Source organism: Hemitrygon akajei, chromosome 9 (assembly GCF_048418815.1).
Source record: "Hemitrygon akajei chromosome 9, sHemAka1.3, whole genome shotgun sequence".
NCBI lineage: Eukaryota > Metazoa > Chordata > Chondrichthyes > Myliobatiformes > Dasyatidae > Hemitrygon > Hemitrygon akajei.
The window spans coordinates 9,058,319-9,081,827 of record NC_133132.1 but is presented as its reverse complement, the minus strand read 5'-3'; the positions used below and the strand labels follow the sequence as shown (position 1 = coordinate 9,081,827).

At 42.5% G+C, this 23,509-nt stretch overlaps 1 long non-coding RNA gene across 2 annotated transcripts in view; it reads left to right on the top strand.

Moving 5' to 3' along the window:
* Positions 1 to 1,179, top strand: part of LOC140732870 (uncharacterized) — a 643,649-nt gene extending 642,470 nt beyond the window's left edge. For both annotated transcript variants that reach the window (XR_012100170.1, XR_012100168.1), the window contains one exon: positions 646 to 1,179. This is a non-coding gene — a long non-coding RNA (uncharacterized lncRNA). The remainder of the gene's footprint in view (positions 1 to 645) is intronic.
* The last annotated feature ends 22,330 nt before the right edge of the window (positions 1,180 to 23,509 follow it).

Here is a 23,509-nt window from a genome sequence, read left to right as displayed (position 1 = left end):
AGCTTCTTCCGCTCTTGGACAGGACAACCTTCATACCAGGTTGTGATGCACCCTAGAAGAATGTTTTCTATGGTGCATCTATAAAAATTAGTGAGGGTTTTAGGGGACAGGCCAAATGTCTTCAGCTTTCTCAGGAAGTGAAGACGCTGGTGGGTTTCTTGGCAGTGGACTCTGCTTGGTTAGACCAAGTCTGGTCATTTGTGATATTCACCCCGAGGAACTTAAAGCTTTTGACCTGCTCCACCTACGCACCACCGATGTAGATGGGGTTGTGCGGTCCACTACTCCTTCTGAAGTCAACAACCAATTCCTTCGTCTTGCTGATGTTGAGGGATAGGTTATTGTCTTCGTACCATGCCACCAGGTTCTTAATTTCCTCTCTGTACTCAAACTCATCATTATCCATGACACGGCCTACAATAGAATTATCTATCTATATCCAATATCCAAACAACATATGCACATTTACACATCCCCATGACCAGAATAAATAATATTAGGCTTACCATTAATGCTCTGAAGTCTTAGGCAAGAAATTAAAGAGAGCACTTCTGAAAAATCTATCACTTTTATAAGATAAAGGAAGTTATCTTGATAGTGATGAACTCTGATGAATAAGCTAATAAATTCCTCTCCTGATTCCAGATGTGTACAGGTATCGACTTTAACTGACGTTTCGATTAGAAACTGCCATCTTCATCGGGGATGATGCCTGGGCATGCCTTGTCCAGTGGTATATATATCCCCGTAAACCATCCGGTTTGGACAGTGCAGAACCTACTCTGTCCTTGGCATTCCAGCGGCTGCAGAGAGATGAGCCATCAGGACGTTCACAGAGGCTGCAGAATGAGCCTCCAAGTGGCTGTGGATCAAGAGGCGTGAGCTCTGAACCAATGTACCTGGGACACAAACTTGGTCCGATCAACCCTGGCTGGGTGGCCTGGGTGAGGGCATCTAATGCCGAAAGATCCGAAACACCCGATGACTCCAGTTTCCATCACCTCGATATGTCCCAGCTCATCCTCGGATCTCTATCAGCACCAAGTCACACTTCCGTTGGATTGAATGAAAAATCTGGACGGTCCATCACAAGGAACAATAGAAAGGAAAAGAATGCATAAATAATATCAGGCTTACCATTATACCAAACCATTATGCATTAAAATGACTTTTACATTATCATCTTTAAATTCAATTGCCAGGAAAGTTATCCCATTAAATTCGCACTTCTGAAATTTGGATCTACTGAGCTAAATAGAACAAATTTCAGAAACAGAACAAAACTGCCATAATATGGTACATTCAGCACAACTAACTGGATGTGAGTCCTGTAGAAAATATCTCCAATATACCGGTGCGGCTCCCTGAATTGTGACTCACACAGTGTCCCAGCATGTCAAAACATGGCGAATGTCCCCTGTGACTGTCCTGCTCACTGGCTTCTGTTCGTAACTTATCCCTGCTGCCTCCACTTTTAAAATTCTTCTCCTGACCTTCGAAACTCATTCTACTTTCCCATTTTATTTTGCCTGTACAAGTTATTCAGCCTTGGGACCACTTTATACCTTCTAGTTCAGTAACCACAGACTGAATTTGCGATATAGTTTCCTGCCCCTCTTTTGCAACAAGCCCTCTTCATTCGGAATGAGAATCAGCTTCAGTATCACCGGCACATGCCGGTTAATTTGTGTTTTTGCAGCAGCAGAATACTGCAATATATAAAAACTGTGAATTGCCATAAGAAAAATATACACACACACATACTTATAAATACACAATTAAATACGTAGTGCAAATAGCCAGCAAAAAAAAAAGAAAACAGTGAGTTAGCGTTCGTATGTTCAGTGCCCATTCAGAAACCTGATGATGGAGGGGAAGAACCTTTTCTGAAGTGTTGAGTGTGTGTCTTCAATCTCCTTGATGGCAGGATGTTGATGATGATGTCTCCTTTTTGAGGCATTGTCTTTTGAACATGCTCTCAATGCTGGGCAGGCTCGTGCTCCTGATGGAGCTGACGGAGTTTAAAATGATAACCTGCAGCTTTCACCAATCCTGTGCGGTGGCCCCTCTGTACCAGACAGTAATGCAACCAGTTGGAATGCTCCACACGGTACATCTGTAAAAATTTGTGAGTGCTTTACTGACATTCCAATTCCCCTCAAACTCCAAATGAAATGTAACTGCAGTCATGATCTCTTTGTAACTGCATCAAGATGTTGGGCCCAGGTTAGACCTTCAGAGATATTGACACCTCAGGGACTTTAAATGGCTCAGCCTTTCCATTGCTGATCTCTCAACAAGGCCTGGTCTGTACACCCTCGACTTCCCCTTTCTTAAGTCTACATTGGTCCTGCTGACGTTGACTGCAATGGTTATTGTTGTTACACCACTCAACCAACTGATCTATCTTGTTCCTGGACACCACCCTGTCACCATCTGAAATTTTGCCAATAATACATTGATTTATTGGCAACTTTATATATGGTGCTTAAGTTGTGATTAGCTGCAGAGTCCTGGGTGCAGAGAGAGTAGAGCATCGGGCTAAGCATGCATCCTTGAGGTGCGCCGGTGTTGCTTGTCCGCACTGACTTCTCCGAATTCTACACGGACCGTATCTCACCCCTTACAAACCAGACTTTTTCCATTTTCCAGAACAGAATGAACCTCCAGAGAATGGTCCCTATAGAGTCAAAAAGATCAAAGGATAAAGGACAAGGAGAAGTCAAGGCAATGCTGAATACTGAGCTGATAATTCAGACGGTGACGAGGAGGAGTACAGGAGTGAGATAGATCAGCAAGTTGAGTGGTGTCGCAGCAACAACCTTCCACTCAGCATCATGAAGACAAAGGAATTGATTGTGGATTCAGGAAGGGGAAGTCGAGGGAACACACACCAGTCCTCATCGAGGGATCAGAAGTGAAAAGGGTGAGCAGTTTCCATTTCCTGCCTGTCAGCATCTCTGAGGAACTATCCTGGGCCCAACATATTGATGCAGTTACAATGAAGGCACAACATCGGCTACATTTCATTCAGAGATTGAGGGGAATCGGTCTGTCACTAAAGACACTTGCAAATTTCTACAGATGTACTGTGGAGAGCATTCTAACTGGTTGCATCACTGCCTGGTGTGGAGAGGCCACTGCACAGGATCGGAAAATGCTGCAGAAAGTTGTAAACTCAACCAGCTCCTTCATGGACACTGGACTCCACAGCATCCAGGACACGTTCAAAAGATGATGTCACAAAATGTGGCATTCATGATTAAGGAACCCGATCACCCAGGACATGCCTTCGTCTCATTGCTACCATCAAGAAGGTTGCACAGGACCCTGAAGACACTCTCAGCATTTCAGGAGCAGCGTCACTCCCGCCACTATCAGATTTCTGAATGGGCAAAGAACCCACGAAATCTTTGAAACCAATTGGATTAATTGTAAAGCTGTTTCCGTTCCTGGCTCCTGGGCAGCTCTTGGATTCCAGAGAGATGTCAAAGGATAGCGGAATAGAAATGAGAATACAGGTACATGAGAGATAGGAGCAGAAATATGCCATTTGGCCCACCAAGTCTGCTCCGCCATTCTGATCCGATTCCCCCAGTTATCCCTACTCCCATGCCTTCACCCCATACCCTCGCCCTGCCTAATCAAGAACCTATCTATCTCTGCCTTAATTGCACAGCCGCTGGTGGCAACAAATTCCACAGATTTACCACCCTCTGACTAAAGTAATTTCTCCCCATCTCTGTCCTAAATGGACGTTCTTCAATCCTGAAGTCGCGCCTGCTTTTCCTAGACTCCCCTACCCGGTGAGCTAGTGCCGCTATTCAATAAGAGAACAGGTGACCTTCTTACTGCTGTAGCAGTAACTGTATTTACACCAATGCATTGCACTATTGGTGGGGCGACGGCCATTCACCCTAGGCGAACGGGGGTAAATTGGGGGCTCGGATGATACATTTGTATAAAAATTATATTTAAAATGTCGTGCAAAAAGTGAGGGAGAATACTGAGGAAGTGTGATCTTTGGTTGTAGGAGCATCTCAGTGAGTGTAGTTATCCGCTACTGGTGAAGCGCCTGAGGGGCAGTAACTGTTCCTGAACCTGGTGTTGTGAGTCCTGAGGCTCTTGTACCTTCTACCCGATTGCAGCAGCGAGAGAAGAGCCAGGCCTGGGTGGTGAGCATCTCTGATGATGGATGCTGCTTTCCTACAGCATGTCGATGTGCTCAGTGATTGGGAGGGATGTACTGGGCCGAATCCTATACCTCGAGTAGGCTCATCAAGAGGGAGATGTACTGCTGTGTTCATCACGCTCTCGGTGTGAACCTTGTGTTCATGAAATTGCTTACAGTTCTTTCAGACCACAAGAACATCAGGCAGTGGTCAGCACGGAATGCCCTGCAGTTACTGCAGGAGAAGGACTGGATGGACACAGTGGAGTGGTTCCCTGAGCAGACAGTCCAGGCCATCTGGCAGAATGCCTCATCACCAGATCTCACCAACAGGCACCAGGACCTCACCTGTCTGGCGGCGAGAGGGGCCTCCCAGTCTGATCCTCGCTGCATGCCCGGAGATCACTCCCACAGTGCGCTGCCCCGAGATTACCGCAGTGGAGACGAGAGGGTCCCTCCCAGTCTGATCCTCGCTGCATGCCCGGAGATCACTTCCACAGCGCGCTGCCCCGAGATTACCGCGTGGAGACGAGACGGTCCCTCCCAGTCTGATCCTTGCTGCATGCCCGGAGATCACTCCCACAGCGCGCTGCCCCGAGATTACCGCAGTGGAGGCGAGAAGGGCCTCCCAGTCTGATCCTCGCTGCACGCACGGAGATCACTCCCACAGCGCGCTGCCCCGAGATTGCTGCAGTGAAGACGAGACGGTCACTCACGTCTTTGCGGACTGTGGGCTGGCGAAGATATGTGGAGAAAGATGCAAGGGCCTGTGCCACAGCAGCTGCGTGACAGAAGGCTCACTGATCCTTGGGCTGTTCCCAGGACGCAGAAGAAAAGGGACATCAAGTGCCGCTGGAAGATCATCAACTCGGGGAAAGAACCCCGAAACTTGTTGGTCAGACACCGCATCAAGATGTCCATAGAGCAGGGGTTCCCACCCTGGGGTCCATGGTTAATGATGTTGGTCCATGGCATAAAAACAGTTGGGAAGCCTTGTCGTACAGGAATGCTGCCGACTGGCACATTCCAGACTACAGGGACACCAGTGGAGCTGTAGGGTCCCTCTACTACTGGACAGGGAGGGGCCGGGTTGGCTGGGGGCGCCTCTCAGTTATTGTAGTAGTGAACCACCCCACATGAGCGACAACAGTCCTATTGGTCTTAAGGAATGTAAAATACACTAAATACCGCATTGACCACAAATTCATTGGGTTAAGACATTGCATCTTTTATCCTTGTGAATATTGTTATGCTAAATAAAGTTTATTCTGATAAACTGTCCAGAGTGAGGGTCTCTGGGCCTACCATTGGAGTCGGGACGGACATGGCTGAAGTCGGGAAGTACAGTGGAAATCAGGACTTCGCCCCAAAAAATAATGTTTCCTCCCTTTGACGTAGAATGTCCAGTCCTGTGGATTTTCCTGCAGGCACAGATCGGTCAACACCACCGCATCCGTCTCCTCATAGCACGATATTCTCTCCACATCCCCAGTTTCCTGGCATGAACCGATTTAATAGCTGCTTTCAATATTGACTTAATCCCGGTTTTACACCCCAATCTGTCTCTCTTAAACCTGTAGAAAAACAAAATCAAGCGGCTGGAGGATCTCAGCGGGTCAGGCAGCATCTGTGAAGGGAAATGGAAAATCGACATTTCGGGTTGAGACATTCCGGGTGAAGGATCTCGACCCGGAAAGTCGATTGTACACTTCTCTCCTGAGATGCTGCCTGACCCGCTCAGTCCCTCCAGCATCATGTTTCTGACTCGAGATTCCAGCATCTGCAGTCTCTTGTGTCTCTCTTTTCAGAACTTGCCCCTTTCAGTCCCGCCTCAGACTGAACCAGGCTCTTCTCTCCGGCTTCATTTCTGTTCTGCTTCTTCTTTAGCCCATCACGACTACTGGGACACAGGCCGCCAACAGCTCGTCAGAGTCCCCAGTCCAGGGCGGGGAGTTGATCGGCCCTGTGGCTTCTCCTTTCACCACACGACTTCAATCATCTTCCAGAGGAATGTCCTTCCGATCGCAGGGGTGAGGCATTTGGAGATTCAGCAGACGTTTCTGTCGCACAGGGCCTTTATGGGATGGGGTTGCTAGAGCCATGCCCAACACTCCTCCTTTTGCAGCCGGGTTTAGGTAGCTCATGGCCGAGTTTTCCTTTCTGTTAGGATCTGTTTAATGTGTCTCTGATCCCACCCTGATAAAGAAATGGCCAGAAATTCCACTGAACCCGTCCAGCAAAACCATGCTGAGACTGCAGCGCGCGTAGTGGACAGTCACAGTACTGCAGGGGATCGGCAGCTCCCGAAAGTGAAAGGATTCTGAATCAGGAACACCAGGAAATCTGCAGATGCTGGAAATTCAAACAACAACACACACTAAATGCTGGTGGAATACAGCAGGCCAGGCAGCATCTACAGGGAGAAGCACTGTCGACGTTTCGGGCGGAGACCCTTCGTCAGGACTAACTGAAGAGAAAGATACTAAGAGATTTGAAAGTAGTTGGGGGAGGGGGAAATGCAAAATGATAGGAGAAGACCGGAGGGGGTGGGGTGAAGCTAAGAGCTGGAAAGGTGATCGGTAAAAGGGATACAGAGCTGGAGAAGGGAAAGGATCATGGGACAGGAGGCCTAGGGAGAAAGAAAGGGGGACCAGAGGGAGACGGTCAAATGTGAAAGTGACAGTGAACCAGACAGAACTTTCCTTCGCTGCTAATCCCACAACATTGATCACACTGCATGGTGTAATGTCCGGGAATGTCCCGGGGAAATAGTCATAACGGATCCGCCACAGTTATCACCTGAAAGATGATGGTCAGTAGATCCGCCGTTGCCATGGCCACCAGGTAGCGAGTGGTGCAGGTAGAGAGGCCGCACTTTCCCCGCGACAGGATCACAATCGCCACTAAATCCACTGGGGGGAACAACAACAATAGTGAGTTAATTACCGTCTCGCAGGTCACTTTGTCACAGGGCGGAATAAATGGAGAACTATCAAACTGTGCAGACAACTCATTTCTGGAGATTTGAAATGTGTAAAGCGCGAGTCGCAAAGCGCTAACTGTGTGCATGGTGGGTGAAGTTGTACGACACTCAGGACTGGAAAAGGAACAGTGTTTGCCAAGGAGGCGTTGTCAGCTGATCACCGAGGGCACTCTGGAGAATTCAATATAAATCTCCCACCACTAGGTTTTTCATTCATGTGTAAAGCCTGGTTACCTCGGCAACCTTCGATGGTGATGGCCGTGTCCTGGACATCTGCATTCTGGCGCTCTCAGCACAGAGCAAGGACCCGCTCCCTCCGCCTCGGTACATTTACAGAGTTCGCATTTCAAAACAGACTTATTTTCCCCACTCGCATGTCTTCGTCTCCTCCTCCACTCCACTTATGTCAGCCGACCACACGGACCCCGCTGGCTGGTTTCTTTTAGATTTTGCAAATAGTTTTGGACGAATTCTTTCACATTATGTCAAAGTCTCCGATCAGAAAGATCTTATTTTCGTGGTTAAAGTTTCTGTCTGATCCACTGAACTGTTCGGGTATTGTGCACGTTGGCGCTGAAAGCATCCAAATTCCAAAGGAAAGACAACTTAGATACTTCAAAAATATCTGAGCCTTTCAGGGATTGCTCCACATTACTGCACCACAATTATAATTGTTACAATGCTTATTGTTCCAAAGCGGAGAATCGCATGAACCGCTAGGTGGGTCCTTAACTCCCCCCTCACCTCACGGTGGGTAGGGACGTGGTACACTGAAAAACAGACAGCTATTTGGATTTTCAAAATTACCCATAGTTCGGAGTCTAACTCAGGAGTGATGTCCACTACTCTCGCCTTAATGTCACCGGGGTTTCACTTCCCGAATTCCATTCAAACTTGGATCAATTTCTTAAAACGTAGCAATACCTTGAGATTTTAATGTAAAACATTTTCCGCTTTTGATGCGGAATAACACCAAGTAACCGGTAAAGATGCCGAGCGCACTGGATTATCGGTGTTTACTCTGACAGCGGTTTATCGTTGATAAATCAAAACTGCTTGCTATGAATCCACAAAATGATTCCATCTCCTCGATCTCACACTAAACATCTGTTTCAGCTTCCGGTGTACTTTCAGCCGACGCTACGGATTAAATTGCAGGGAATTTCTGAACGAGCACAGAGTTTTGTCACAATGTCTCTACTGCATTCACTAATACAGCGGCATCACAACGCTGCCGGTAATTGAATGCGTCCAAAGACCGCGGACAAATGCTGATTCTCCAATGTTCTTACCGGGAACACCAATAACGGCAACGATCATGTAATATATCGTCCTCATAGTGTAGAATGTTTCAAACATGCTGTGTGAGATTCCGCCTGGATTCCAGCTGCCGCGATCTCCCTGAAGACACTCTGAGCGGATGAGTCTCCACGGTCATTCATATATACTCGCTCCAGCACACTGAACATTCAATAGTACACATAGCTGGCGTGTCCTCCCGCAGCTGGGTTAAAAAATAATTATGATGTCATTCATGTAAATTCCCAATTGTGATGAGGCATGATACGACATTGCAAAATCTCGAAGACAAACAAATGGCGATTTGAGAATTCAGTGAATGTTGTTGCGAAACACTCTCAGGCTCACCTCTCGGTTTCATGATCGTTACTGTTTTCGTGTCCATTCCTCGGCTCCATAGACTTTGTCATCATAGACGGTCGTTCATACTGTCATCGGGCAGCTCTGTTCCATTCAGAAAATTGTGTCGGTTGTAGATCTTGCAATAGAAATATATATATATATATATATATATATATATATAATATGGTTCAGAAACATAGATTCATAGAAACATAGAAAACCTACAGCACAATACAAGCCCTCCGGCCCACAAAGCTGTGCCAAACATGTCCCGACCTTAACAATTACGAGGCTTACCTTAAGCCCTCAATTCTACTAATCTCCATATACCTATCTGAAAGCATCTTAAAATACCTTCGTATCCGCCTCCAACACCGTTGCCGGCAGCCCATTCCACGCACTCACCACTCTCTGAGTAAAAAGCTTACCCCTGACATCTCCTCTGTCCCTACTCCCCAGCACCTTAAACCTGTGTGCTCCTGTGGCAGCCATTTCAGCCCTGGGAAAAAGCCTCTGACTAGCCACACGATCAATGCCTCTTATCAACTTGTACACCTCTACCTTGTACGCTACTGTAACATACCGAGGAGTATTAAACTAACATAGCGTCCAGGCTGACGAAGGTATTGAACGAATGCAAAACGTTAAAGTAATTGTAGCACACACAAAATGCTGTAAGTACTCAACAGATCAGGCAACATCTATAGATATGAACAAACTGTCCGCGTTTCTGTCCGAGATTTCTTTAAAATTAACGCTTCATCGATCACCTCAGCTCCATCAACAGAAAAAAAAACGGAACTTCCTAGGAGCCAGTTATTTCAATTTCCATTCCCATTCCCGACCCGGCATGTCGCTCCATGACCTCCTCTTCTGCCACTCCCATGTTGGAGGAAAAATACCTTCCGTCTAGGTAGCTTCGAATATTAAGGCATGAACAAGGACACCTCTGTCTTCCAGAATTTCCCCCCTCTCCTTTCGCTCTTGTTCATTCCCCCACTCTGGCCTTGTTCTCTTCTCCTTACCTATCTATCACCGCCACTTTCTGCCCATCCTCCTCCCCTTTCTCCCATGACCCTCTCTCCTATTGGACTCTTTTTTATCCATCGCTTTGCGTTTTCACATCACCCCCAGACATTTATTTTTTCCCCCTACTGCATCCACTAATTCATCAGGACCTGCTGCTTTTTCTTTCTTCACCTTATTTATTGCATTAAGAACTTCAGATTTTAAATATTCTTCAATATTCTTCTTAATTTCTGGTTTGTCGCCTCTATCGTCTCCAAAGTATTCCTAAATATACTCAGTCCATTTGTTCATAATCTCATCTTTTTCCATGACAATGGTGCCGTCCTTTGCTTTCAAACATCCTCCTGAAGAACAGAGGAGCTTTTCGCCAGTGATATTCATGGTTTGTTGATGTAACCTTTTTGGATCAGTAATAGGGATTCTTTCTATTTGCTCACATTCCTGGTTTAACCATTCTTCTTCGTGTTTTTGACATAAGCTTTTAACTTTTTTTTAATCTCATGTAGATAGGGTGGTGAAGAAGGCTTTTGGAACGCTGGCCTTTATAAATCAGAGCATTGAGTACAGAAGTTGGGATATAATGTTAAAATTGTACAAGGCATTGGTAAGGCCAAATTTGGAATATTGTGTTAGTTCTGGTCACCGAATTATAGGAAAGATATCAATAAATTAGAGAGAGTGCAGAGACGATTTACTAGGATGTTACCTGGGTTTCAGCACTTAAGTTACAGAGAAAGGTTGAACAAGTTAGGTCTCTATTCATTGGAGCATAGAAGGTTGAGGGGGGATTTGATCGAGGTATTTAAAATGTTGAGAGGGATAGATAGAGTTGACGTGAATAGGCTGTTTCCATTGAGAGTAGGGGAGATTCAAACGAGAGGACATGATTTGAGAGTTAGGGGGCAAAAGTTTAAGGGAAACACGAGGGGGTATTTCTTTACTCAGAGAGTGATAGCTGTGTGGAATGAGCTTCCTGTAGAAGTAGTAGAGGCCAGTTCAGTTGTGTCATTTAAGGTAAAATTGGATAGGTATATGGACAGGAAAGGAGTGGAGGGTTATGAGCTGAGTGCGGGTAGGTGGGACTAGGTGAGATTAAGAGTTCGGCACGGACTAGGAGGGCCGGAATGGCCTGTTTCCGTGCTGTGATTGTTATATGGTTATATGGTTATCTAAGGATTTATATTCCATAGAATTTGCTTTCTTCTCCTTTCCGTCTCCTTTCTTCTTCCTAAGAAACCTGGAGTAATAGAATGTGAATTACATAGGACTATAAGCTTAATGACTCATATCACCAAGAATTTTGATGACAAGAGCTAAAAGTAAGATACAAAGTTGAAAAAAGGTAAAAACCAATGTGGTTTTGTGAAAGACAAAGGTACAAGAAACGCGATATTGATGTTAAGGATACTATCAGATCGAGCTATTCAAGTGCAAAAAATTGTTTGTTTTATCGACTACACAAAAACATTTGATAAAGTGAAGTACAATAAGTTATTTGAAATATTACAGGAAACTCTAGATCTAGATTCGAAAGACCTCTACTTATTCAGAAATCTGTACTGGGAACAAACGGCCACTGTAAGAATAGATGGAGAAGTGAGTCAGTTTACGAAAACCAAGAGAGGCGTTAGACAAGGGTATGTTTTCTGCCCTGATTTGTTTAATGTGTACAGTGAAACAATATTGCAAAAATAAGAGACATCTTGGGAATCAAAGATGGCGCTGAAAAGATGAATAATTTCAGAAATGGGGATGACACTGTGTTAATTGAAAGTACGGAGGAAGAACTATAAAACTTAATTGATATAGTTGTTGAAGAAAGTGCAAAAATGGGTCTATCTATCAATTGCAATAAGACAGAATGTATGGTGATATCCAAAAAGAAGGAGAATCCTATCTGCAGGCTGAGGATAAACGGGGAAGACATAAAACAAGAACAGAACTTTTGCTACTTAGGAAGCAGGGTGACATCAGATGGCAGGTGCGACATGGACATCAAAAGAAGAATAGGGATGGCAAAAGATACCTTTACGAGAATGAAGAGTATACTGACCAACACTAAACTAGGCATGACAACCCGCCTCAGAGTACTGAAATGTTACGTTTATCCAGTTATGTTATATGGCTCAGAATGTTGGACAATGTCTAGTAGCATGAGGAAACGAATTGAAGCAGCAGAGATGTGGTTTTTGAGGAGGATGCGAAGAATATCATGGACAAAACGAATATCTAACGAGAATGTCATGAACAGAGCAAACACAAAAAGAGAAATAATGTATGAGATGATGAAAAGACCACGTAACTTCATTGGACATGTGATTAGGAAAGAGGAGTTAGAATGCACGGTAATTATGGGAAAGATTGAAGGGAAGAAAGCAAGAGGAAGGGAAAGACCAATGATGATGGAGACAGCAGTCAGAGAACTGGAAATGAATTCCAATGAAATGATCCACTTGACCCGAAACAGGAGTGTGTAGGCCGTGGCAGTCAAAGCTCAAACTGATGATGAGCACCTGAAGATAAAGTACCTGATGATGATGATGACCGCATCCACCTGGCTCCATGTAACACCATGTAGAATATCCTCCTCTCCTCTCCCAGCCTTCTTATTCGGGCATCTTCCCCTTCCCTTTCCAGTCGAAAGGTCGCGACCCGAAATCTCGACTGTTTATTCATTTCCATAGACGCTACCTAACTTGCTGAGTTCATCCTACATTTTGTAGGCGCATCAAATCGGCGCAGTCCCTCGCAGAGTAAACCAGCTCCCTTCAAAGTTCGCGCCAGTACTTCAATCAGCGTATACATGACCGACGTATTGATACAAATGTTTAAACCACAGAGCATCATCGGCATTCCTTACATTTGTACCAACAATGACAGTTTGTAGATGTACTAAATTGGTTGCGTTGCTGATAGTGAGGTAGATAGTCGCATTTACGTATCTGACAGTCCTAAATGCGCTACTACGATGTATTTATGTACTGAATGGAGTGAGCTGCTCATGTTACGTGACAACATTTTTTTTCTTACTGGGAGCGTCATTTTAAGCCCCTGGGCGAGGCGGGTGGATATCGTCATTATAAACTGCCGACAGGTTTTCTGGGACATTCGGCAGGGAAGGAACAGTGGTACCAGCGATGTACCAGCAGGAGAAAGCTGGGTGGAGATAGTTGAAGAGCTCGCTGCAGCAACCGACGAGTCTAATACTTCTCCATGTCTAGAGGCTTGTGATAATTAGCGGCACACAGTGCATATTGGATACGTGACTTTCACTTTACATGATACATACTCGGATTTCTGGAGTAATCCTGTGGTGCCCACTATTTGTTAACCCATACATGGATTTGGGTGTGTTAGGTGGCAACCACCTGTGTTAAGGAATATTCCGTGACCACCGCCTTGTGATATCCCTTGGTGGATTTTGGAACACGACTCAAAGTCTGGAATCTGTTTTGACTGCTATCTTGTTTTCCCAGCGTGAATCCTCTGGAATTTTCCGTGATTGCCGCCTCATGTCTGCTCAATGTGGGTTTACAAGATTTTTTTTCCTCCTGTTTCGCTGGATTTCTGGAATCATCTGGATTGCCATTTCTGGGATTGTGTTTGAGTAAAATTTAGGAAGAACTGTTCCCAAACCTGACACCGTTTGTGAGCTACAAATGCGTAGCACTGTTAATTTTTATTTAGGGGGAGTAATTTGTTTAATTGTCTGTATTTTGTGTAGATACTGAAAATATAGTTCTTTAAGATTAAAAACTGAGTCTATGGCTGTTGCTGCTGGTACATAACAGAAAGTAGGGGCTCGTCCGGGATCTAAACAAATGGGGGCTTATTGACAATTAATTTGATTGATCACATCCCTTTGATTGCCTTATGTGTGGAAATCAGCAGCAATGATATTAATAGGTTCTTTGCATCACCAACCTCTGAGGAATTGCAGAAAGGCAAAAAGACATTTGACAATTGCTATTAAGTTAAAACTTATTACGGTAAAGCAGACTATGAGAAAGGCAGAGGTTCAGAGGAGAATATTTGAGCACTATGTAGCTAAGGATGTGTTTGCAGCCGAGGTGTTAGAACTGCTTCCTGAAAGTAAACCAGATGACCCTGAGCTCCTCCTACTACTACTACTACTATTTCTGTTCTTTTAGATGAACTGATTATTTACTTCTGCACATTGATTGTTCAGTCGGGTCCTTCAATGATTCTATTGTGTTACTTAACTTTACTATACATGCTCACCCTAACAGGAATCTCACGGTTGTATTTGAGGACATATATGCCATTGGATAATAAATATTCGTTGAACATTAAACTTTCAACGTTGTTTTCCTCTTTGACTCTCATATCGTCACCCAACGCAGCTTCGGGTGGTGCGTCCCAGTTTACAGCCTGCTTATTGAATTAGTTATCTTCAAACAATGTGCTCGTTATTCCTGCTTATATCGTGACTGATTACTGAAAATAAGAATTTCATTCATTTCCATTGTCCCTTTCATTGTACATTACGGCATTTCTATCACATCTCAGTAAGCGAGTGACTAAAGCATCATCCGGAATTGGCATTTGTTTCTGCCAGGTTACAGTAGCTAAAACAGATGAACTCACCGAACGGTCTGTAGGATAAATAAACAATTCGATTTACTCCGCACGATTTTAACAGGACAGAAAGGAATTGCACGGAGCGAATGGTCTGAGCCATCAAACGATTCCGTTAACATTATGGCAACCGTGTGTACAGAACTGCCCGCGCACTTGGGCAAGCTGTTATAAAACCGGCATCGAACCGGCAACGTCAAAAATTACTGCTATGCATCCTGTCAATGACAGCCTATTGACATTCTGATCAGCTGTAAAGCAATCTATTGGAAATAATTTGCCCGCAATATGTTTGTGTTCCTGCAATGTCACACAGCTCCAGTCGGCTTTTCAGTCACAGAACAAGACAATAAATCTGGCCATTGTTCAACGGGAAAATACTCCGAAAATGCAGTTTCTCATAGTATAAAGGAAGTTATCGGAGGTTTATAGTGTGAGTTATTTCACACCACTGAACAATATTGCGTACTCAGTCCTGGAGGAACTCAGCAGGTGAGGTAGCATGTAAAGGAACAATTTCGAAGGTTTTGGCCAAGTCCGTTCACCAGGACACATCATTACATACATGGTGCATCTAACGTACTGACCCTGCAATGTACTCTTTTAAATGCCACAGTGTCATTTTATAAGTTAACAAAGTTCAAGTGATTTATCATCGTGTCCGAAATGGGCGCGCTGATATAGAAAGAAGGTGACAGATCCATCAGTGATCCCTGCGGTACTCCCCAGTTAGAGAGGCAAACATCCAATGCCATTCGCTGGCATTTCCATTAATCCGGTGTCTAATCCAACATCCAACGCCATCTTAAATGCCATGCGACTTAGTCACCAACCTTCCATGTGGACCTTTGTTAAATTCCCTGCGGAAACCTATATAAAAACACCTACAGCCTTCCAGGAAAAAATAAACAATATTAGATTGGTTAGACACGACCTAGCAGACAGGAAGCAATATCGACTATCCCTCATCAGTCCATGTCTGTCAAATGCTCATACAGCGGCATGCAAAAGTTTGGGCACTCCTGGTCAAAATTTCTGTTTCTGTGAATAGCTAAGAGAGTAAAAGATTACCTGATTTCCAAAAGGCATCAAGTTAAAGATGTCACATGTCTTTAATATTTTAAGCAAGATTGTTTTTTTGTTTTATTTCCATCGTTTACAGCTTCAAAATAACAAACAAAAAAGCAAAAGGGCCCGAAGCAAAATTTTTGGCGCCCTGCATGGTCAGTAATTAGTAAACCCCTCTGGCAAGTTTCACAGCTTGTAAACGCTTTCTGTAGCCAGCTAAGAGTCTTTCAATACTAGTTTGGGGGATTTTCGCCCATTAGTCTTGCAAAAGGTTTCTGTGATTCTACGATTCTGTGAGATTCTTGGGCCGTCTTGCATGCACTGCTTTTTTGAGGTCTATCCACAGATTTTCGATGATGTTTAGGTCGGGGGGACTGTGAGGCCGTGGCAAAACCTTCAGCCTTCGCCTCTTGAGGTAGTCCATTGTGGAATTTGAGGTGTGTTTAGTATCATTATACTGTTGCAGAAGCCACCCTCTTTTCACCTTCAGCTTTTTCACAGACAGTGTGATGCTTGCTTCCAGAATGTTCTGGTATTTAATAGAGTTCATTCTTCCCACTACCAGTGAAATGTTCCCCGTGCCACTGGCTGCCCAAAGCATGATCGATCCACGCCCATGCATAACAGTTGGAGAGGTGTTCTTTTCATGAAATTCTGCACCCTTTTTATCTCTAAACATAATTTTGCTCATTGCAGCCAAAAAGTTCTATTTTAACTTGATCAGTCCACAGGACTTGTTTCCAAAATGCATCAGGCTTGTTTAGATGCTCCTTTGTAAACTTCTGACGCTGAATCTTGTGGTGAGGACGCAGGAAAGGTTTTCTTCTGATGACTCTTCCATGAAGGTCATATTTGTGCAGGTGTCACTGCACAATAGAATAGTGCGCCACCACTCCACAGTCTGCTAAATCTTCCTGAAGCTCTTTTGCTGTCAAACGGGGGTTTTGATTTGCCTTTCTAGCAATCATACGTGAAGTTCTCTCGGAAAGTTTTCTTGGTCTTCCAGACCTCAACTTGACCTCCACCGTTCCTGTTAACTGCCATTTCTGAATTACATTACAAAGTGAGGAAATGGCTACCTGAAAACGCTTTGCTATCTTCTTATAGCCATCTCCTGCTTTGTGGGCATCATTTATTTTAATTTTCATAGTGCTAGGCAACTGTTTAGAGGAGCCCCGGCTGCTGATTGTTGGGACAAGATTTGAGGAGTCAGGGTGTTTTTAAAGCTTTGAAATTTGCATCACCTGGCCTTTCCTATTTCTGTAATTTGTTTTTTTTATTGAAGTTCATCATCAAACAAACATTTCCATAAGTTGTATTTCAGTTATTTTACATATATATCATATAGTCATATATGCTCAGATCTCCACATGATATTCATCTGAAATATACACTTATAGAAACAAGAGGAAAAAAAAGAACAAACGAAAGGAGAAAACAATGTATAAGTAGGGAGTGATCATTTTTGCGAACATATTCATTGATTTGTGAGGATAAAAGCAGGCCAATGAGGTGTTAAGTAATTAAACTATTTTCCCATTATTGTTCTACCTTATGATGGAACCAACGGATGCTGTTATCTTCTCCATTTTGTAAATATCTATTGTAATTTCCATCCATGCATTTAAGTTTGGGCTCTCCTGTGTGTAAGAGTCTTTTTACCAGCCACCATCAGTATATCCATTATTTATCTCTTTTCAACTATTCTTGATGTATATAGCCAAAATAGATGGTCTTTCTTTCTAAGAGTATTTCACATTTAAAGACGTCTTGTAAGGCATTGTGTATCCCAGTTCAATAGCCTTTGATAACGGGGCATTCCCAGAAAATATGATAATAGTTTGCATTTTGATTTCCACAATTTCTCCAGCAAACAGGGAGGGTACTATCATAATGGGATTTCTGAAAGGGTGTAATAAAATATCTTATCAAGTTTTTCCACCCAAACTCCCTCCATTTCTGCGAACTGGTACATTTCCATTGATACTTCCATATTATTGTCCATTTTTCCTCAGATATAATTATCCCTCCTTCTCCCATTTCGTTTTAATGTATGAAGTCGAATGTGTCTTAAGATTTGACAAACCCTTATGCACGTTTGAAATGATTCTACTACCGTTATCTGAATTGTATGCTTTTCTAAATAGCTCTATCAAACATGGTCTTGCCTTGGTTACATTTTAACCGTCCTATTAACATATTGTCGCATCTATAAATACCGATAAATGTCTTGGTTTTTCTAATTAGTGTTTCCGTTTGTGCATTTTAAAACTCAACACTGTTTCTTCTTACGATATATTGCAAAGAACTGTTATTCATTTAGCTGTCTAGTCCTTAAATCTAGCATCCAGTTTATTCGGCGTAAAATCCATTTAAGAATAGAAATATTTCCCACTAGTTTATATTTTTTTAAAATAGCTTTCCGTATTTTGAGAGTCTATTTCACCCATGGGTTATCAATACTATTTATGTACCTTTATAGTTTGTTATCAGCCAAAATTGCCTGTGTGGGGATGGGAAGTATCCCCTCCTCAATGTTTTTCCATTGAGCATCATGTGATAGTTTGCATCAGCATATCACAGCTCTTAACTGTGCTGCAAAATAATAATCTCTAAGAGAAGGTAAGCCTCATCCCATCATTTTCCTTGGCTAATTGCAAAGTTTTGAGACGAACTCTAGGCCTTTCACCTTGCCAAATACAAACCCATTTCCAGAAAAGTTGGGATATTTTCCAAAATGCAATAAAAACAAAAATCTGTGATATGTTAATTCACGTGAACTTTTATTTAACTGACAGAAGTACAAAGAAACGATTTTCAATAGTTTTACTGACCAACTTAATTGTATTTTGTAAATATACACAAATTTAGAATTTGATGGCTGCAACACAATCATCAAAAGTTGGGACAGAGTTAAAATAAGATTGAAAAGTGCACAGAATATTCAAGTAACACCGGTTTGGAAGACTCCACATTAAGCAGGCTAATTGGTAGCAGGTGAGGTATCATGACTGGGTATAAAAGTAGCGTCCATCAAAGGCTCAGTCTTTGCAAGCAAGGATGGGTCGTGGCTCACCCTTTTGTGCCAACATTCGTGAGAAAATTGTTAGTCAGTTCAAATGGAACATTTCTCAACGCTAGATTACAGAGAATTTAGGTCTTTCAACATCTACAGTATATAATATTGTGAAAAGATTCAGAGAATTCAGAGACATCTCAGTGCGTAAAGGGCAAGGTCGGAAACCACTGTTGAATGTGCGTGATCTTCGAGCCCTCAAGCGGCACTACCTAAGAAACTGTCAGGCTACTGTAACAATTATAGCCACCTGGGCTCGGGAGTACTTCGGAAAACCATTGTCACTTAACACAGTCCGTCGCTGCATCCAGAAATACAACTTGAAACTGTATTACGCAAGGAGGAAGCCATACATCAACTCTATGCAGAAACGCCGGCGAGTTCTCTGGGCCCGAGCTCATCTCAGATGGACCGAAAGACTGTGGAACCGTGTGCTGTGGTCAGATGAGTCCACATTTCAGCTAGTTTTCGGAAAAAAAGGGGTGTCGAGTTCTCCGTGTCAAAGATGAAAACGACCATCCTGATTGTTATCAACGAAAGGTGCAAAAGCCAGCATCTGTGATGGTATGGGGGTGCATCAGTGCCCACGGCATTATTGAATTGCATGTATGTGAAGGTACCATTGACTCTAAGGCATATATTAGGATTTTAGAGAGACGTATGTTGCCATCAAGGCCACGTCTCTTCCCGGGACGTCCATACTTATTTCAGCAGGACAATGCAAGACCACATTCTGCACGGGCTACAACAGCGTGGCTTTGTAGACACAGAGTGTGTGTGCTTGACTGGCCTGCTGCCAGTCCAGATCTATCTCCTATTGAAAATATATGGCGCATCATGAAGAGGACAATCAGGCAACGGAGACCAGGAACTGTTGAGCAGCTGAGGTCTTATATCAAGCAAGAATGGACAAAATTTCCAATTGCAAATCTACTACAATTAGTATCCTCAGTTCCAAAACGATTAAAAAGTGTTATTAAAAGGAAAGGTGATGTAACACAATGGTAAACATGCCTCTGTCCCACCTTTTGTTGAATGCGTTGTAGCCATCAAATTCTAAATTTGTGTATATTTACAAAATACAATTAAGTTCGTCAGTAAAACTATTGAAAATCTTTTCTTTGTACTTTTTTTCAGTTAAATAAAGGTTCACGTCAATTAACGTATCACAGATTTTTGTTTTATTGCATTTTGGAAAATATCCCAACTTTTCTGGAAATGGGGTTTGTATATCTTGATAACATTTCGTCCCATTCATTGAATTGATTTTGATTAACCTCTATTGGTAGGGTTTGAAAGAGATATAATAGTCTGGGCAGTATATTCATTTTAATAGATTCAATCCTTAAACTGAGACTAAAAAAGGAATTAGGTTCCATCTTGTTATATCTTCCTTAATTTTTTATATATAGGCTGATAATTGCATTCTGATAATTTTGCCAAATTCTTTGTTATATGAAAGTATTTGGGTTTTTATCTATTTTGATCTTATATCCTGATAATTGACCGTATTGTTCAAACGATTGCATGAATTTAGGTAAAGAGTATGTTGGTTGCCCTAGCTAGATCAAAATGTAATTCGCGTAGCAAACCAATTTATGCTGACACACAAAATGCTGGTGGAACACAGCAGGCCAGGCAGCATCTATAGGAAGAAGCACTGTCAACGTTTCGGGCCAAGACCCTTCGACAGGACTAACTGAAAGAAAAGATAGTAAGAGATCTGAAAGTAGGAGGGGGAGGGAGAAATCCTAAATGATAGGAGAAGACGTGGGGGGGAGGGTGAAGCTAAGAGCTGGAAAGGTTATTGGTAAAAGGGATACAGAGCTGGAGAAGGGAAAGGATCATGGGAGGGGAGACCAAAGGAGAAAGAAAGAGGGAGGGGAGCACCAGAGGGAGATGGAGAAACGTCGACTGTGCTTTTTCCTGTAGATGCTGCCTGGCGTGCTGTGTTCCACCAGCATTTTGTGTGTGTTGCTTGAATTTTCAGCAACTGCAGATTTCCACATGTTTGCAATTTACGCTCTGTCCCTTTAATAGTAATTCCCCTGATATCTTCATTTTGTCTGATGTATTGAGCTAATATTTCGAGATATATTGCGAAGGGTAGCGGTGACTATGCACAACCCTGTCTCGTGCCCCTTTCTGGGGTAAGACTGTTTGATAAATATCCATTGATTTTAATCCTAGCAGTAGGATTGTCATTTTGTGCCTGTATAGTTTTAATGATTGTGTCATGGAAGCCAAATCTATGTAAAACTCTTGTAAAGAAAATTCCATTTAACCGAATCAAATGCCTTTTCAGCGTCCACGCTTACACGCTTATCACTATTGCTTTGATTTTATTTGTTTGTATATGATCCATAATGTGAAGTATCCTTCTTATATTGTCTTGTGTCTGGCGTTGTTGTATAAAACCTATCTGATCGTTATGTATCAGTATGGGTAGAAACTCCTCTAATCATTTGGCTATGATGGAGGTAAATAATCTAAAATCCACTTTAAGAACGGACATTGGTCTAAATGACCCACATTCCATTTTATCCTTGCCTTCTTTCGGTATTGCTGAGATTATCGCTTCCATCCTGCTGGGTGGCATTTGTGCCCTTTTTAGAGCCCAGTTCAGTATGTGGAGTAAGACAGGAATTAACTCATTTTTAAATTCTTTGTACGACTCTGCCGTATACCAATCTGATCCTGGTGCCTTGCTTAATTTAAGCCTACTAATTGCAGCTTTTACTTCAACTTCAGTTATGTCAGCAGTCATCATTCTATTTTATTCTTCGCTTGAAGTGGGTAACTCTAGAGAATTCAAGAAGGTGTCAATTTTGGTGACACTTCCCCCTGGTACTCTGGAATACAGAGTTTTGTAAAACACTTCAAAAGCTTCTTAAATTTCACTTAGGTTATTTTAAAAATCATTTTTGTTCTTAGATACCTAATTCTATGAATTGTATTTTCTGCTATCTTTTTTTTTTCAGTTTCCATGGCAAAATTTTCACAGACTTAGGTCCACTTTCGTAATGTTTCTGTTTCAGAAACATTAAATGTTTTCCTGATTTCTTCCGTAGCCAAACTATTAATGTCATTCTTTAAAAAAAATTCCTCTAATGTACCCTGTGCCAATTCAATTTGTGTTTTTTTCCTAGTTCCTTCAGCCTATTTTGTAATTCCTCTAATGTTTTATTTCTTTTTTTTCCTGATACGAAGATATCGCTATAATTTTTCCTCTTAAAACAGCCTTCAGAGTATCCCATAACATGGGAGGTGAAACCTCTCCATTATCATTGAATTATAAGTAAAGACCAATTTCTTTTTTAATTTGTTCCTTAAAGTAGGGATCATTGAGTAAACTTGATTTTGACCTACAACCAAAGAATACTATTTGGAAAGTAAGTTCAACAGAAAAATATAGAGGTGCATGGTCACTTACATCTATTGTCCCAATTCCACAGGTGTTTATTTTGTCTTTTTTCCAACTGTTATGAAATAGTCTAATCTTGTATATACAACATGGGGGGCAGAATAATGAGTGTAATCCCTTCTGTTGGGGAGAGCGTCCTTCCACATATCAATTAGACCAATATCCTCAAAAAGTATATTACCTTTCTTATGTAAGGATTCTATTTCATAGGTTTTTCTATTGGAAGAGTCTAACTTTGGTTGTAATTGTAAATTTAAGTCTCCCGCACATATCAGGAGACCTTCCGTTACCGTTAACATAATATTAGTAATTTTCTGAAGGAAACGAATATCACTTCCTGTGGGTGCGTATATATTCATTAGAGTAACTGAATTTCCGTCTATATTCCCCCCTACCAGAATATATCTGCCCTCCTTATCTCCCATTTCGAATACTTTTGCAAAATTTAGCTGGCCTGAGATAAGAATAGCAACTCCTCTCCGATGTCCAGACTTATATGAGGAGAAAAACAAATTAATAAAGCCCATTCCCTTTAGTTTTTCATGGTCATTATCACTTAACTGAGTTTCCTGTAAATATACTACATGGGCTTGTTCTGTTTTCATTTTGGTTAGAATTTTACTACGTTTGATTGGACTTTCCAGCCCATTGACATTAAAAGAAATAAATTTTACTTTTTCCTTAGCCATGTGTATTTATCTGTCAATATATCATTTTTAAGAAAGGACGGAGAGAGAAACAGGGAATTATAGACCAGTTACCCTGACAGTAGTGGTGGGGAAGATGCTGGAGTCAATTATAAAAGATCAAAGAGCGGCACATTTGGATAGCAGTAACAGGATCGGTCCGAGTTAGCATGAATTTACGAAGTGGAAATCATGCTTGATTAATCTTCTGGAATTTTTTGAGGATGTAACTATGAAAATGGATAAGGGAGAACCAGTTGATGTAGTGTACCTGGACTTTCAGAAAACCTTTGATAAGGTCCCACATAGGAGATTAGTGGGCAAAATTAGAGCACATGGTATTGGGGGTAGGGTACTAACATGGATAGAAAATTGGTTGGCAGACAGGAAAATAAGAGTAGGGATTAACGGGTCCTTTTCAGAATGGCAGGCAGTGACTAGTGGGGTACTGCAAGGCTCTATGCTGGGACCGCAGCTATTTACAATATACATTAATGATTTAGATGAAGGGATTAAAAGTAACATTAGCAAATTTGCAGATGACACAAAGCTGGGTGGCAGTGTGAAATATGAGGAGGATGTTAGGAGAATGCAAGGTGAATTGGACAGGTTGGGTGAGTGAGCAGATGCATGGCAGATGCAGTTTAATGTGGATAAATGTGAGGTTATCCACTTTGTTGGCAAGAACAGGAAGGCAGATTACTGGATGGTGTCAAGTTAGGAAAATGGGAAGTACAATGAGATCTAGGTGTTCTTGTACATCAGTCACTGAAAGTAAGCATGCAGGTACAGCAGGCAGTGAAGAAAGCTAATGGCATGTTGGCCTTCATAA